Source organism: Engraulis encrasicolus, chromosome 24, assembly GCF_034702125.1.
Source record: "Engraulis encrasicolus isolate BLACKSEA-1 chromosome 24, IST_EnEncr_1.0, whole genome shotgun sequence".
In the NCBI taxonomy this organism is placed as follows: Eukaryota; Metazoa; Chordata; class Actinopteri; order Clupeiformes; family Engraulidae; genus Engraulis; species Engraulis encrasicolus.
In genome coordinates, this window is record NC_085880.1 from 29394360 (window position 1) to 29413185 (window position 18826).

Here is an 18826-nt window from a genome sequence, read left to right on the forward strand (position 1 = left end):
ATATATGTTACAAAACACCTCTTCTGACAACATCCAGTATGGATTTAGTTATGATTTTAACCTATTTAATCGAGGTCAGCTTTGACTTCCGGGGCACATACGGCCGAGAAATGAAAATATCAAAAGTTAAAAGTAGCACGTCTTGTTTTTTTTCTTTGCCGTTATTTTGAAATGAAGTAGAAAATAAAATTTGGAAATACAGATTAAAATTTGTTTTTTTGTTTGTCACTAAAACGAAATAATGAAATAACCAGCCGTTTTTTTGTTTTTTTGTTATTTGGTTCTGAATCAAAAAACAAAAGAACGAATGGTACACGGACCGAAATTCTGTCAAAAAGTTTGGATGTGACAGCATGAAAGCTGGCCAGCCAGCCTGCGGAAGTAGCGCGAGCTCAAAGTAAACTATTTGGGTTGTCAAGGAAACGGAATTTAATTCTCAACTGCCAGGATTGGGGCTTGATGAGCTCTGCTTTACAAAATGGAGTGGTAAAAGTATACATTTAAGCTGCTTTAATGGTTCAAGGGCTTGACTACTTGTTTTGCGATATACTACTCGTTAACGAGTACCAGAATTCATTTCCAGCCAGGACATTGGAGTCACTCACTACCTGAACTGAGTTCATGTATAGCCAAGTCGCTAAATACCGCCCACCCTGACCAAAATTTCGTACTACTAAGTAATAAAATACTACCATTTAGAAAACGTATTGGTTTGATAACAAAACATATTTCAGCAGCGGAAAGGCTCGTGTTTTATTTCATATATAGGTTAACTCTTATTAAAAACATTTGACCTCGTATTTGACGCTTTAGTGCTCACTGTGCTGTAAAGTTAGCGAGTCTTACCAAGGCTCCTAATTCCGCCCACCTCGTTCCATGCAGACTCGTAATGCTGTCCGGTTATTGTTTCGCTGCAATTTCGTGGTTCACTGCGTGTTTTAGTTGTGATCAAAGTATATAAGCCTAACAATACCATACAATGTTAAAATTATGGGAAAGCAGCAAGGAATCGTTTTAAAACGTATTTATCTTACGTAACTCAAATGGATGTGTCCAGAGTCGTCAGTAACTTCACAACTTGCAATGTCCAAACCTATGGTCTATAGTTTAAATCAATCAATACTGATATGTCAGGGAGACACCTAGTGGTGTGACAGTTACTGCAGACAAAAATATAGGCCTATTACTCTCAATGAAATGGTGTTTACTGAGGTTTGTTTCTCCACCTAATATAAATATATTCAATAGCCTTTTTATACACATTTGGACACATGTTTTGGTGCATGGTGTAATGTTTCCCCCTTCAAAGAAGCTCACACAATATTTAAAAAAAAATCAAAACTCAGTAAATTTTATTTTAAGTTCAGCCATGATGCAGGCACGTATCCCCTGGCACCTCCGGCATTCAAACTCCTCCTCCCAGTCCTCAAACTCCTCACAACTCGAATGGTACCACTCTTTGCACAGGGGGCAGTACACCCATGATACTATGTCTTCTTCACCTGGTGGAAAAACTCTGTGACATCTGCCACATGTGTCTGAGGAAAACAAAGTGCAAGGTTTGCAATGGTTATAGTGTTACTTATTTACATTATACTAACTATGTCTACATCCTATTTAGCTTATCATTCTTTTTCACCTTCATCTTGTGTCATGAGTGCTTGTCTGCCCCCTTCATCTGCCATCTTCCTTTTTCTCTTCTTTCAAAAAATAAATAAATAAATTTAACTTTGCAATAGCCTGTTATGTGTTACTATTATTAATCAATATTTAGTAATTTGAACGTGTTAAATTTTCCTGTCATTTGGGTTACTGTTCCTAACATTACCCTTCATCGGTGCCAGGGGATTGTTGGTCTTCTCTGTTGTGTTGTGTGTGGAGGAGGTAGCTGCAGGGGTGGAGGAAGAGGAGGAAGAAGAGGCACGGGCTGGAGTCCTCAGCGTTGCCACAGAGGAAGTGGAGGGTGGTGGGGCTGAGGGCGGCACAGGTGTGGAGCAGGGGCTAGGCCTGTCTCTGCAGCTGGGGGCTCCCCTGGAGGCCCCGGCGGGGTTGGGGTTGGTGGCTCCAGTGCCGATGGTGTTGGCTCTCTCCCTCCGCTGTTCGGCCCTCTGCTCCTTAGCCTCTCTGGCCGCAGCACATCTCTCCTCCCTTTCACTGAGGAGTCTCTCGTACTCCTCTCCAGTGACGACCCGGGCCTCACCAGTGACTCTCCTCTGTATAGTCTTCGGTTGGTCGACCCGGGTCAGAACCGCCGCAAGGTCAGGGGGTGTTAATCCTGCTGCCACCAGGGGATGGGTGGGTGATGGTGATGGTTGTGGTGATGGTGGTGATGGTTGGGGGGATGCGGAGGTTCCCACCGGAGAGGAGGAGGACGGACCGGTAACGGTGGTGGTGGTGATGGTGGTAGTGGTGGTGCTGCTGCGGCCAGAGGCGATGAGGCGGCTGGACTTGATGACATTCCTGTCCAGGGGGTAGATGCTGCACTCTTTAAATCCTGCCTGCACAACCCCCCTTGCCTTAGCCCGCTGGTACGGGTGGCGGAAAACTTTGGTGAATTCAGTTCTGTTGATTATATAGCTATTTTTGAAATGGCAGAGATTGCCAGCCGTGGTAAAATCTGCTTTTAAAGGGCCAAAGAATCCCACGTCCAGGGGCTGTAGGACATGGGAGGTGTGCGGCGGGAGTAGTAGGGATGTAAGAGCACGACACCCGCCCCCTTCGCCGCCTCAATTACATCTATGGAGAGGTGTGACTTGTGTCCATCAAAAAGCAGGAGCAGAGGACGTGCTGGTGTTGCATGCAGGAGGAAGTGCTGCAACCACCGCAGGAACAGTTCACTGTCTATGTACCCCGTCTGTGATTTTCCATAGAGGGCGCTGGGCAGCCCTCCTTCAGTGTAGCGGCCCCCAGGGAAGTGTTTCTTATCGATTATAAACGGTGGTACATCCCCCCCAGCTGCATTGAAACAGGCCAGAACGGTTATGTGGTCCCTTGTACCGGGGGCCTGCAAGTATGGGTGTTTGGCTCCCCGGCGTGCCAGTACCTTGCCCCTGCTCCTCTCCATGGAAAATCCAGTTTCATCACAGTTGTACACCTGTCCCTCAGCCCATGCTATATCGTAAGGTCTCCTAATTCCGCCCGTCTCCTAACTCCGCCCGCTTTCGGCTTTATTTCACCTTCTCTGCAGAGCACAACTACGCAACTCTTATCAATGAGGTATGAATTGCATTGACATACAATGAATTGCCTGTACACATTTTAATCTACAATCTGTTTCTTGACAGCTCAATCTATGCTTTCTCTCATTCAGACAGTTACATCCGTGCCTTTCGCGTCAGAGTTTTTTGTTGCTCAAAAGGGCCAGGCCTGTGCACTTTTAAAAATACATGGTGGCTAGGGGTGCAACGGATCAGAAATCTCACGGTTCGGATCGTTCCTCGGATCAGAGCCCACGGATCGGATTATTTTTCGGATCAGCAAAAAAAATCATTATTTTTTTTTTTTTTAAATTGATAACACAAATAAACATAAGCTGTGTCTTTGTTAGGGGTGGGCATAGATAATTTTTTGAATGTAGATTAATCTCATTGCAATTATGAAATTAATCTAGATTAATCTATATCAAAATGTCTAATTGAGAATATGCACACTACCAAAATAATGGCTTAAAGTCTTGTGACCTACTGACAGATGGCGCATAGACCAGAACTCATGTCCTTAATTGTATCAATCTTTTATTGAAACACAATTGCCTCAGCGGTTCAGCATTTCTGAGAGAGAGAGAGAGAGAGAGAGAGAGAGAGAGAGAGAGAGAGAGAGAGAATCGGCATTGACTGTTAAAAAGGGCAGCGGCTGCTTTAAGAAGGCGGAGACTCTGCAGGGACATCAGAGCGCACAGAAAGTCTAACCAGATGATTTAACCTGCTCGCTGTCCTGAGAATGTCAGGAGTCACAACACAAAATGAATTCAGTTTGCCAAAGTTTTATATCACACGCGACAATCGCGGTACGTTACATGAGCATATCTCACTGCGTCGCAAATGCGCTGAACTCAACCGATCGCAACACAAACATTTAGCGAGAGTAGTTCTAGACATTGACAGTTCGAGTTTGACAGTCAGTCTTCAAAATGCATGTACAGTAGGCTATCGCACGGAATGTTTAGCAACTATGGCACAGGCAAGATTTCGGGAACAGTTTGTGTTGTTGTTTGTGTTCCATGCAGTGCGTGAGGTAGACGTCCCAAACGACTAGATTGAACATGCGCACAATTTCATAAATCAATCCGCGGACCATGTGTGTGCCGAACCGAAATGATTGGTCCGAACGGACCACGGATCAATGATGATCCGTTGCGCCACTAATGGTGGCAAAACACTGTGCCAAATGTGCCCAGCTCCAAACTGTGCACATATGAAGCTCTTGTCAGATTACATGGCTGAAAATGACAATCCCACAACAGCTGCACTGAGGGAGGTCATGAAAGCAGATGCCATCTTCCCAGACGTGCGGGAAAAAAAAGCCATATCTGAGAAGCTAATACCTTTCGACATCCCGATAACTGAGCGGGTATGCAACACAACACATCTGTCAACACATCCAATACACTTGTACATAGGCAACACAAGTGAAGTACTTACTTTTGTTCATTGTCAATTTTTTACGCAAGATAGTCCACCTACTGCCAACAGCACTATTCAGAAGTAGTACAAGGTAAGTAATCAGAACATACACTGATCCAAGAAAGTACTTGAGGAAAAGAGGTTGTCTTTCACACTGTTCTCTCTGTCTTCCACCGTCTGTAAATGTTTACATTAATACCAAAAGGCACAGTATAGGAAGTCTGTACATGCCCTGAAGAGGGACGAAGAGGACACAGTCAGCCTCCACCACGACGGAGGACAGTGCCCTGCGTGTGGCACTGCTCTCCAAGTCTCCTGCACTGACAGTGTGGTGCTTTACACCAGGGCCACAGTGGAGAAAGCAATAGGTATGTACATTCTTACTACATGCATATAAACATACTACGTAGCGCAGTTGTAGAACTTACTTGAGGGGACTTACTTGGTGCACCACAAGGTCCTAAGCCCTAAGGGACTCCCAGATAGCAGAAGGGCGTTGAAAAGACGGTGAATCATCGTTCTGTTCGGCGACCATACGGCGTTGAATAATCGTTGATCAGCGGCGTTGTTTCAACGCCCGTTTGCTCATATGGTTTTGCGTTGAAACAACGTTGAAAATTGGCGGTGTGGCGGCAGAGAATCACCCCCTTTTCACCCTTTATTCAACCATCAATAATATGGTCGACAAGGTTGAATTTTGGTCATTCGTAGCCTACGTCCTGTTTTATCTACAACAGGATGCTATAAATTGCAAACGTCTTTAAAGGTGCACCTTGGTCTAACATTAATTCATAAACACACTTGAACAGTTTTTTGCAAAGTAATTTTTTTTTTTTTTTTTGTCAATCCTGGCCTACTCCTCCTCCTGGTGCGCAGAAATCTAAATGGAAACAGAAATACAAAAACAAAAATTAATTTCATGCAGCATTATTAGATAGGCCTACATAGTCATTGGCTATCATGGTTTACCGGTTAGCGCAAACCTACCTGATTCCTCCTCATTCCACCATCTCTCTCCGGAGCATACTTCAACCAGTTCTTTAAGGCGGCCCCAAAAGCGGCGTGGGTGATGCCCGGCAATTGCTTTTGTAGAGTGTCTGAAAGAAGAGCATTGGGAAATTACACGAAGGTATCTGTTATTTTTATCTGTTGTGTGTTTTTCTTGTTCATGCAATCTACTGTAATCTAGTCTCAAATTAAAAAATAGATCATGTTTCAAGCTTGCAAACAGTTTACCCAGTAAGCTATTTTTTGCCAGGGCGTACTGGAAATGAAGGAATGCATTTCAGCTTGAGGAAGAAAATGTTTTGGCGGTGATCAAATGTAGTAATCCTCCCCCAATTGTTGCTTTCGCCAGTTGACTCTAATAACATCATACTTTCCGTTTTCCCCGGCCGTGACTCAAGAAGGCAAGAAACAGGCTCCAGCGTTTAGGTAAGCATGTGCTAAGCTAGTTTAACCGCTGTCAGGCGTGAAGTTGTCTCGCATGACAATACATTCACTTTTTTCCCCCAAAATCTTTTTTAGCAACCCAGCCAGGCATGCTCAACAGCCAGCCGTTGATTGATTGAACTCGACTGCGACCTATTCCGTGTTTTATTGTTTGCCTTTGTTAGTAATAGTGGTGGGCCGTTATCGGCGTTAACGTGCTGCGATAATGTGAGAGTCTTGTCGCGCGATAAAGAAAATATCGCATGTTAATCTATTCTCAAAATGTAGGTTTGGAGTTTGGGTATGCACGTCACCATAGCGTTTAATTGACAGACGCGTTCAGACTGCGCTCCAGTCGTTTCTCCTCTCCACCTGTTGCTTCAGCAGACCTACTAAATATGAAATGTTTGCATGCTGGAAACATTAATCACTCTGCCGTGGTAGGTGTTGTTTGAGTGCTTTTTCATAAGTGGTAGACTAAAGAGACATTGTTTGAGGTGAAGCACAAAGAGACATTAGGCTATTGTGTGTGAGTAGACTCCAGCCCGACATAGCCTTCATTTCCTCACGCATTGCATGGAACACATAGCCTAAACAACTTCCAGAAATCTTGCCTGTGCCATAATTGTAAAACATTCCGTGTGATATGCATTTTGAAGATTGTCAAACTGAAACTGTCAATATCTACTCTCGCTGAATGTTTGTGTTGTAATCGCGCACATTTGCGACTCAGTGAGATATTCTCATGTCAAACGGTAGGTAACAATCCTCGCGGTTGTCGCGCTTGATTTTTTTTTTTGCAAACTGAATTCTTTTCGAGCTGTAACTCCTCTGGCATTCTAACTCTGAGAACACCTGGCCAGTTTTGCCCAAATCGCAGTGTGCCAGTGCTGTCGGTTCTAGATAGCCAGTTGGCTGGCTCTGCTGAGGGCTGCTGCGCCTACTGCGCGCAGAGCTCCTCCTTCTCTTAAAGGAGCCGCTGCTCTCTTTTTTTTACAGTCAGTGGCAGATCTCTCTCTCTCTCTCTCTCTCTCTCTCCATTAGAAATGCTGAATCGTTGAGGTAATTTTGTTTAAATAGTAATGATAAATATAAGTATTTTAAATAATAAATAATTTTGTATAAATGTAATGTTTGATAGATTTATCTGTATTTGCCTCTACAACTTACAGCGCTGTTCATTTTCAAATTTCAGTAGGCCTATCTTATGCTTCATGCTTGTGCTTGTGCATATGCTTTATAACCAAGTATCAACATGACCATTTTTTGAAGATGAGATGCATTTTGGGAAAAAAAAGATGAGCTTTGGTCTAATGCGCAATCTGTCTTAAGAAACCCCAAGGTTTTTTTGGCATTATTTCGCTAGCGTGCCTATTCTGAATGAGTCATTTTGATATAGATTAATTTCATAATTACAGTGAGATTAATCTAGATTAATTTTTTTTTATCTATGCCCACCCCTAGTTAGTAAGTGTGCTGTTTTGCCGTTACGGTAGGTCGGTTTACTTTCCAACTTTTGTGAACTTTCCCAGAGCCGCATGGTGGGCTAACACCCACCTGGTTTCGGCAGTAATTTGCTTTAGGTAACTGTTCATTTAGCATTTGGTTACAAGCGGGATGTTTTTGCATGGCAGTTGGCAGCTTACTGACCTGTGTACTGTGTTGGGATTAACACATGTAATTCATTTCTGTGCTATTACAGGGAACAATACCAAGCTAAGTAATTTAAGATAGTAGGCATTGTACTATGACCTGGATTCTAATGGTGCTCACTGTGGCGGGTCAGAAAGAAGCTAGTTCTATTCCTCAACCTACTTTTTAGTCCTGTACAGGAGATGAAAAAGTCCTTGTGAGCTTGATATGCACTGTAAATCATCAGATCCAAAATTACCCCCACAGCTATTTTGGTGAAAGTAACTGAAGTAATGCAAAAAATGCTGTAATGCCTTATATTTTCAATTATAGCAGTGTTTCCAGCAGCACGTTTGTTAGTCAAGGCGGGTAGGGAATTTGCGGGTGTCAGATATGGGACTGTCATCATTTGACAAGTTGTGCAATTGCATATGAAATGTGATGATACAAATTCTGAAAATAAATAGTTCATATTTTTTTTGCAGGGGAACTTAATATAAAACACATATGATGTGTAACCGGCAGCCTGTTGGCTGCTCGTGGCCACCGTAGTAGTCCCTTGCTGACACCCCCCCCCGGTTAGCATGCCAGTAGCTACTCAATCAACTTTTCATTCATAAAAGGGTCACTGGTTCTTCTGACTTGTCATCCCCACTCTCACTGTGCTCGCTGCCCGAGGTATGTGCTGTATTTATGCTCTGTAACTGATTGTGTTAGACGTAGTGATCGGTGTAAGAACCTAATGAAATGTTTTAAAATAGGTGTTGTGCTGTGGACCTAGACCTATGTCCGGTTAGGTGAACTACTCACGTACCGCAGGTATTTGGAGAAGACTTTGTAAACATGCACGTAAAACAAAATGTAATGTAAAGACTGTCATAATCAATTTGTTGTTCTCTGTTCCCAAGGTTTTGTCCAGAGAACGCCAGGAGCGCCCTGGCACTGGCGATCGCTGTATGTTTCATTACGTTTTATGATTACATGCATTTGAAAGCAATGAGTTTTGAATTGTCTATTTGTTTGTGGCTGGCGTGTAACTAGGCATGGTACGGTTTGCGTTGCAAACCGAAACCGTACGGTTTGCATGTCAAGGAACGGGGTAGTGCGCAACCGCACGGTGCCCACGGTTTCCAAAAAAAAAAAAGAGTGACCACCGGCGGACGACGCAATTAAAATCCTACTACTTTTACAAGCATAAAACACAAAGACTACGTAGGATATTGCGTGTGGAAAGACTGATTTCTATCAGCCAACTGAAAGGCATAAATGTAACAGCATGCACCAGCTGACTAGGCTACAACCTACAAGCAAGTGCAGGTCGGTCAGCAGCGTCCCTCTCTCCCCTCTCTCTCCACGTTAGCGCAAGTGATTGCCCCCAGCCTTTATTCTGACCACTTTAAATTAAATGAGCATGAATTTACAAATAATGACAGATTAGCAGAACAAAGTAGACTATGACTTACGTTACAGTAGCCTACTGTAGGCTATATCCACGTGGCATTGATTGGGGATTCCGGACGGCAAAATGCGAGATATGAACATATCCATCAGATTCACTGCGCTCTCCTTAACTGCAATCAACTGTAGGCCTAATTATATGTAGCTAAACTCTGATGGAATGACGGGGACTTTGTGCTGTTGCCTAGTTAACATTGATGTTTAAAACTATAGCCTAACCAAAATAAAGTTTGACTGTTTTAACATGCTCAGCTTCACAGGAGTTTTGTGAAACATTCTTGTGCATACACTTCTGTAGCAGAGTGGAACTTTAGATGTTACTTTTCCTAAAATAATAATCAATATTGATAACTGTAATTGCACGACTACGCCACTGGGGGACTTCCACCCCAGAATATATTTTGATTTCACCCAGTAAAGGCACAACAGGTTCGGATAGATATATGGACAGAGACGTGTTTCCCCGTTAGTGGAATAAAAATGTGTTCTTTATTTATACAAACATAAAAAACATACAACACTTGGGAGCCACACCCCTAAATAAAATTAAACAATTAATCAAAGATTGGCTGCCCCAGATATTACACTGCAGCGGGCTTCCAAGGCAGGTTAACTGTGTATAAAAGGTGCCTACGATTAAATGCACACACACACGCACTCATGCGCGTAGGCACGCCACCACGGCAAGCAAGTGATTCAATGAGTGAGAATATACACAAGCAAATCCAGTTCGCATACTAATCACTACACACATGATAATTCCTTTGGGTGTAATTCACCACTAGTCTACTATGTGCGCAACGCACAGGTACCTGCCCTGTAAGCAGCTAAAGAAGGGGGTGGCTAGACCGAAATAAACAAAACAAACAAACAAACTAAATCAAACAGAAAGGCAAACTAAATTACCAAAGGACAAAACAGCGATGGGCCACCTGCCCACGGTGAGCTTTCATCGCCCAAGACCCTCGATGGCACTCTCCGCGCCACTGGACAGCGGGTGGAGAGCAACAAGCAGTCGGGTGACAGAGACACTGTCCAACCCGAACATTAGTAGCTGGGGCGTAGCAAAGTGCGCTGGTGCCCAGGACCTCGGCGCACCAACAAGAACACAGGGTAAGCCCTCTGCAGGCACCTGAACACCGGGGAGCTTTACGAGCCAACTATTCCGGGTGTTTTTATAAAAACCATGGCCTATTCGCCACTGACCAATTAGCCATTCAGCGGCTGGCAGAGTCCCATGACGTCAATATTACGGTAAAAACAGAGGGACATACCTTGCCCTGAGCACAAACAGTTCACCCCGTTACATTTACCCCCCGCTTTTAGAATCGTCGTCCCGACGATAGACGTTTCCATTACCAGTAGGCCGTTCCAGTGTATCCACAGGCAAAGCGCCCCCTCATGTGCGCAGACCAGTCAAGTAAGCAGACACTACAAGCACGCGCACTCATACATACAGGTGCAGACACCCAGACGCGCACCCACACATCCAGGTACACACTCTCATTCATTCATTCATTCATTCATTCATTCATTCATTCATTCATTCATTGGCATGCATATATCCGTACGCACACCACTTGAATTCTCCCTCATGGACACTCTGCTTACATCGTGAACAATGATTGGATTAACACCATCAAGCATACGCACACGCACACGCACACACACTGCAGGAGGGCCCAGGATGGTGTTGAACTTGGATAGGTGGACATGGACGGTAAGTCTCTTGTGCCCGGCAACACCTGGTCCGAACCCTGCCTCCTCCACTCTGAAGACGGCAGTCCCCCCGAGGGTCGACGAGGAGGGGGGCGCCCATAGGCTCCCGACTGGGCTGCCGGTGGTGATGGCTGCGCTCGGGGTGGAACCCGTACCCCTTCACAGTCTCTTGCGAAGTGGCCAGGCTCCTGGCACCGCCAACAAATGATGGGGCCTGCATTGGACCTGTCCACCCACTGCGAGAGCTGGTTCAACTGTTCCCCTTGTCGTCTTATGATGGCCTTGATCTCCGACCACTCGTGGAGCTCGTCGTAATGGGCCGGAGAAGTCGCCATAGTGCACAAGAGGATGAAGATGACGACCACAGTGCGCTGCTGCGTCCCGCGCCGTGCCCACCGCTGTTTTGTCCCCAATTTCTAAGCCCTTCAACCAAAAAAATAAAAACTAAACCACACAAAAAGAAGCGTCTCTGAACCATCTATCACTGCCGACTACTACGCCAAATGTAACCAAGTGGAACTTTAGATGTTAAATTGCCTAAAATAATAATCAATATTGATAACTGTAATTGCACGACTACGCCACTGGGGGACTTCCACCCCAGAATATATTTTGATTTCACCCAGTAAAGGCACAACAGGTTCGGATAGATATATGGACAGAGACGTGTTTCCCCGTTAGTGGAATAAAAATGTGTTCTTTATTTATACAAACATAAAAAAACATACAACACTTGGGAGCCACACCCCTAAATAAAATTAAACAATTAATCAAAGATTGGCTGCCCCAGATATTACACTGCAGCGGGCTTCCAAGGCAGGTTAACTGTGTATAAAAGGTGCCTACGATTAAATGCACACACACACGCACTCATGCGCGTAGGCACGCCACCACGGCAAGCAAGTGATTCAATGAGTGAGAATATACACAAGCAAATCCAGTTCGCATACTAATCACTACACACATGATAATTCCTTTGGGTGTAATTCACCACTAGTCTACTATGTGCGCAACGCACAGGTACCTGCCCTGTAAGCAGCTAAAGAAGGGGGTGGCTAGACCGAAATAAACAAAACAAACAAACAAACTAAATCAAACAGAAAGGCAAACTAAATTACCAAAGGACAAAACAGCGATGGGCCACCTGCCCACGGTGAGCTTTCATCGCCCAAGACCCTCGATGGCACTCTCCGCGCCACTGGACAGCGGGTGGAGAGCAACAAGCAGTCGGGTGACAGAGACACTGTCCAACCCGAACATTGGTAGCTGGGGCGTAGCAAGGTGCGCTGGTGCCCAGGACCTCGGCGCACCAACAAGAACACAGGGTAAGCCCTCTGCAGGCACCTGAACACCAGGGAGCTTTACAAGCCAACTATTCCGGGTGTTTTTATAAAAACCATGGCCTATTCGCCACTGACCAATTAGCCATTCAGCGGCTGGCAGAGTCCCATGACGTCAATATTACGGTAAAAACAGAGGGACATACCTTGCCCTGAACACAAACAGTTCACCCCGTTACACTTCTAAAAAAACGATCTTTTTAAATTATTTGTTACATTAACTTTCACTTTTTAACATAACTTAACCCTATCACTTGTTCACTTAAAATTGAATTTGACTTCTGATTTTACTTCCATGCTTCTCACGGCCGGCAGTTTCTGATAGGAAGCAACTGATTCATACTAAGCGCAAAACTCGCAGAAAGCGGTATCAAAATAAAAGTGCAATTCGTTCTCAGTGTGCCATTAACCAAAATAGTCATACTACACTGACCTAGTCCCATTGCCTACAGGAGTGTAGCTGTTTTATTTTTACACGTCAAATGTGTTATAGTATGTAATATTTGAATATTTGTCAACTTAAAAGTTAGGACTTAATTCTCCCTTTTTGTCAAATAAATGGAAGCATGTTAAAATCATTGATATCTTTCCTCTTTCAGTAACTTCACCTTGTTAGGTTGAATGAAGTCAAATTCAACATACCCATGATAAGCTTACATTTTCATTCCATTTTTTATATTATACATTTCCAGTGCATAATACATTTTATTAAAAAAAAAAAAAAAAAAAAAAACGTACAAAACCGAAAACCGTGACCTTGAAACCGTGATATGGACCGAACCGTGACTTTTGTGAACCGTACCACCCCTACGTGTAACAGTGTCTTGTTTTGTGAGTAGGCATTGCTGTGACGGCCGGAGACGCCGGACGCAATTGGTTAATCCTCAGTTCGAGGCCTAGAGGTAAAGCTTGCTGTGTGTGTGTGTGGTTCAACATCTGTGAATAGTGTTTGCTGCTTGTAGCGTCGCATGATTTGTTTAAAGGGACAGTTTGGTCAATTTCAACATGCAGTTGTAATGCTCACACTACCCTGGACTTGTCAGTGCCTGAGATTTTTTTTTTTCTTCTTCAGCCGTTTCCGAGATCCTGGTCATTGTAATGGGGGCAGCTCTTTATTTACATTTCAAAAAAACATTTTTATTTATTCCCAAAAACATCCAAAAGGTTATAAAACATCAGCAGACAACTAGCAAACAGCAGTACCTTTTGGGAAAATATTTGGAGTTGGCCTATGTTTCATTTTTTAAAAATGTAAACAAACGCTGCCCCATTAGAATTGCTCATATCTCGGAAAGGGCTGAGCCGAAAAATGTGGCATCACCAGGTACTGACAAGTCAAGGGTAGCGTGAGCAATACAACTGCATGTTGAAATTGACCAAACTGTCCCTTTAACGGTGAAATCTTAAAATAACCTGCATGGCTTTTTTAACCCTCTGGGCGCCACAGGCGACTTTTGTCGACGAGATGCCGTATTGATTACAACGGCCGTTTTTTTCAAATAGGATATCAAATGTAGTTCAACTTCCACTCCATTGGGTGGCAGACATGTAGTACTTCAGTTCTAAACACATTGGGACGCCTTATATGGTATTTTGTTTAAGAAAACTACAAAACTACAAACCTCGGACATTGCGGAAGTAACTTCTCCCCTGTGAAACAACGCGAAAGACGGAAGCAGCCTTGTAGTGACATTACGTGGATAATTCTACTGAATAAACGACCAAATGCACTCAAATGGTAACTTGTCATGATTGTACATATGTATTCATCATATATTTCGCCCCTAAATGAGGTAATATGCAAACAGGAGTGTATTTTCTGCCGCGTTATACTTCCCATGTTACTGTTGCCTGAGGGAAACTATCGACAGCCTATTCGTCGATCATGGGGACTGTAACAAGAAAACCCTTCATTCATTCACTTGTAAGTACACAATAGAAGTGTTCGTTTCTGCAGGAGACTTGTATATTGAGGAAGGGAAGGTTTTTTCCGATCGAGATGCGAGGTAATTTCATGCTGCTTTGTATAGGCTAGCCTACTGTCGCTATGCTGGCGACGTTCATTGCAACGACAGGGGAATGATGCAACGCGTCGTAATTTGCCTGTTACAGAGTCAATATTCATCATCTGGAGGGTGACAGTGGTCAGGATGTTTGTAGAAGAGCTTGTATACTAAGTAGAAAAGTAAATGAAGACAAAAGAAGTGCGCATATTCCTGCCAACAGTGGGGGATGGAGTGAGAGGAGTATGCGCCCGAGACACAGACACACACTTTCCTTATATCACCTATTTGTATATCAGTAAATGTAACACTGGGTTTGAATAGATATTTGCACAAGTTTTTAGACATGTAGCCCATACCCAGAGTCCTTCAGGGTGTACGCTGACAGGCCTACTGTAGGCTACTGTAGGCCTGCTGTACTTGGTTCAAAGACACACAGATGGACAAAATCCACATAATACCCCTAGTGTGGATATAATCTGTTTGCTGGACATTGCTGTGAAGGGTTTCCATGCACTAAAAATAACTTGTCACCTTCAGACCAGCCCCTACAGGCAAAACGGCAACCGTCCATTCACTTGTGTTTGTCACTATGCTACATTGTTGCACTATATTAGTTACAAATTACACTTTTAGTGTACAATTTATTGCTTTCTAGACCAAAATGTATTCACAGAACATAATAGTGAAGGTGTCTGGGGAAGTTTTATAAATTAAATTAGATAAATTATTAAAAATATTTTGAAAATATGCAAAAATATCCAATAACTCATTATAAATTCAAAATGGCCGACACCATATGACATCATAATATGCAAATTAGATGGGATAATTTACTCCCAAAATAAACTTTGGGTCATCCTCAATATTTGTCTCATTAATTGTCAGGCTCTATCTATTACCCATGTTAAGCCACAGCCTTTTGAATATAACATGTCAAAATCATCAGTTTTGGGCAAAAACCTGTGGCGCCGAGAGGGTTAAATTGTGTGTGTGTGATTTCCTGAAATTACTGCATGATTTGTGTTATGGCGTTTCTTAACCTTTTTATTGCATGATTTTCATATGAAATAGTATTGCATGCTTAGCGTCAGTAAATATTGTTCATAATAGGTGAACCTTCCCATGTCCATGCAGCTTATGTTTTCCTTTTGTCTTGGCAGAGCGATTGCCACTGCTGCTCTGTTAGCCCTTTTGTACACCCAGTTGTTGCCCTTTTTGTTGTTTTAAGTTTGAGTCATTCGTTTTTGATTTATTTTCAGTTTTGTTTAACAACGCTCTACTTGATTCTGTTTTGAATAAATAATTACCATTTGATTATTCACCTGAATTTACGTCTCTGATCTTACTTGCTTACCTGTGTGTGGGAAACCCTGGTTTACAACTTGGTCTAAGAACCATTGTTCAACAAGTATATCTGGTGGTGCAAGGCCACCAGTGGCGTAGTCGTTAAAACACTTTATCTAAATCTCCAACCTACCCTCGGTTACACATGTAATACAAAGTTGTTCCTTTCAGATGACCTAGTGATGTATTACATGTTGTTAGTACCTTGTCCAACACTGGTTGTATATGGATGCTTAATGCACAAACACAACTTACCAAACAGGACATCGTGCATTGTTGTCTCCTTGAAAGCCGTCTTCCTCCCCTTCCCAGCCCAGGTGAAATTGCTGGCCAAACAATTCTGGAGTAGGCTCCTCATATAGAGGTAGAAAATAACACTAGAGAGGACACAGCAATTTGCGACAGCACTGGAAAATGGCAGATGGAGCTTCCCAACTTACGTAGGTAGTGTAGGTACCTTCAGGCAATGCAAGTCAATGGAGAACACGCCCACCCCTGTCAAAAACTTGACTAAAACTGTGTGAATATGAAGTAACACAGTAATCAAAGACCAGATTTGAAATGTCAGGCTAAATATCTACTTAAATCATATGAGTCGATAAAATACATTTAAAAATCAAATAATATCTTTTATGAACATAGTTAGCAACACACTTCAACTATTGTCCTTGTATAGTGTGTTGATGGACATTTTCACATGATTAAGCCATTTTTGACAGAGGTGAGCCTCGCTCTCCATTAATTTCCATTTCTCTGATCTACCTACAGATAATGGCCGCTACAGATTGCCGTAAAAAGGGGGGCGGGGTCCTCTCTAGTGTTATTTTCTACCTCTATGGCTCCTCATCATTCTCCCAACGGCATCTCCCACATTATTACCACCACAGAGTGCCAGTGTAGACACCTGCAAGAACAAGGAAGTAGCAAGTATTAAAGTATGTAGCACAATATATATTTTTTAAAAACCCATTATCGTTATTTGATTGGCTTGCTGTGAGACTAAGTATTTGTTTCTTTTTATAGGTGTTGCAGATGGCTGGATAGGAAAGACTCGGTAAGTACCATGAGCTGTCTCTGTTTCGGGAGTGCTTCAGTTCTAATGAAGTCCTAATGAAGTCCTCCATTGCGGAGAGTGGCAGTTTATATTGGGGGGGAGGCATGGTTTCAGTCTCCCTCTGTCTCCCCATCTCTCTCCTCAACCCCCTGATCTCCATTGAGAGACCTGCAACATCGCGCTTCAGCTCCCTGTTCTCCTTCCTCAGCTGCTCAAGGAGGCCGATGATGGTGCTGATCCCCATGTCTGTGAAGGTACACTTTTTAACATTAGGACTTTGCTTTCTCATTGGTTAAAACTGGGGCTGTCGCAATTACAAATTTTGCTGGACGATAAATTGGATAAGAAATTATTATGGTGATAAATGCTAATATTGTTGTAGGAGCCGTCAGTTTGAAAGACTTTTTTCCGTTGCGGGATAGGGTGAATTTTGACATTACAGTTTCTAACCCCTCAAAAAGGAAACAAAGTCATTGTAGGTAATTAATTAATGAACTGTTGTTGACAGATTGTTGAAACCAGTTGTTGTACATCAGATTGACTTACCACGCAGCAACTGATTGCTTCTTGGCTGCGGTGTGGCTGAAAAATCAAGGTAGTTGAGAGTCAAATCTAGATTAGTATAAGGTGTGCCTTAATTTTGTTTCCATCTGAAAGTTTGAATTCTTATATTCAATTTCTTCTGTGACTTACCATGGTAAGGCTGGCGCGTCTGAGGTGACTGCCCACTCAGAAAATGGTTGTCTGAAAAGACACAAGCGAAGGTATTATTTAACACTTTTTAGGACACTCTAAATATGTCTAGGTCTACAGCCGAACAAACGAAGACAGTCTGACCTAAAAATTACATTTGTATGTTGGTTAATTTCGTCTTTCACTTACCATTCAAATGATTGTGGTGAGCCTGGGGTGAGCCTATAACATAGTATACAGTCAGTCAGTTGATCAAAATGTATCTACATGATGTTGTTGGGTTTGTTTGTTTTTTTTAGCTTAAAAAGGATATGTATAGTTACCTTGTTCAATCAACGGCTGGCTGTTGAGCATGCCTGGCTGGGTTGCTAAAATGATTTGGGGGGAAAAAGTGAATGTATTATCATGCGAGACAACTTCTAGGTCTTTCAATAGAACAAATGAGGAAATTGTACAGATATTCACCTTGACTGAGGGAGGGGAATTGCCACTCAATTTCCAGCTGGGTGGCATCGAAATCTATTGCTGGTGGCCTCTTCTTCCTCCCGTTGCTGGGTCTGCCTCCATTGATGACCGCCTTCTGGTTCTTTTCTTGACCATAGGGAGGCCAGTAGCAGCTGAGTTGGCCATCCACCTCTGCCAGCCAACTGGATGCCACCACTGCTGCACTCCTCTCCTCAAATTCGACAACTTTCCACAGTTGTGCCATCTCTGGTGAATGGTGAGTATCATAGGCGCCGAAACCGCATAACCGTGTAATATCATGTAATGTAGTATTAATGTAACAATACATTTACACTTTCATATGCACTACTTATTTCACATTAACACCACTTATTTTAGGACAATATACAGTAAAGATTTCAGAATATTTTATTTTATTTTATTTATAAAACTGTAGTTGCAGTAGTTAAACTAGGAACATACCTCGTCCTCTACACCTTTCTTTATTCTTACTCAACTTTTTATTTAACTTCTTCTCCAATGTTTGTGTCTCCAAAGTCCACAGACAGGACTGCGTGACCTGCGGGGTAAGGCACCCATGTGATGGTCTTGAAGACCACATTTTAAACATGGGAACCTACTTGGTGCACCACGAGGTCCTAAGGGACTACTTGTACCATTTCTTGAATTCAAGGTACATACAACCTCTTGAACATGTCAATTTTCTATATGTCTACCCCCCAATGTCCCACCCCCCTCTAATGACATGCTCATCTTAATTAAAGACAGTGGTTTCCCTTAACCACCTTAAAACAAATTAGTTACTGCCCCTCTGGTATGGTATTAATGTTTTCTATGTTTGGGTTAATGTGATAACTGAATCCATAAATGACTTACAAGTACAAACTCTTTCAGCACAACAATGTACAATTATCTGGAGGTGTACAATACCCACCTGAAAGATGGAGGGGTCATACACCTCCTCTCCTATCGCAAACTCCGGGAGGCAGTCCTGTCCTTCATTGACCTCCTGGAGGCAGACTTCAGCGAAGGATATCAGTGTCCACACTGCAACGATGATAT

At 43.0% G+C, this 18826-nt stretch overlaps 1 pseudogene; it reads right to left on the reverse strand.

The window, feature by feature from the left end:
- Positions 1-1787: 1787 nt before the first annotated feature.
- LOC134441061 (uncharacterized) lies at positions 1788-11197 on the reverse strand (annotated as a pseudogene).
- Positions 11198-18826: the final 7629 nt, after the last annotated feature.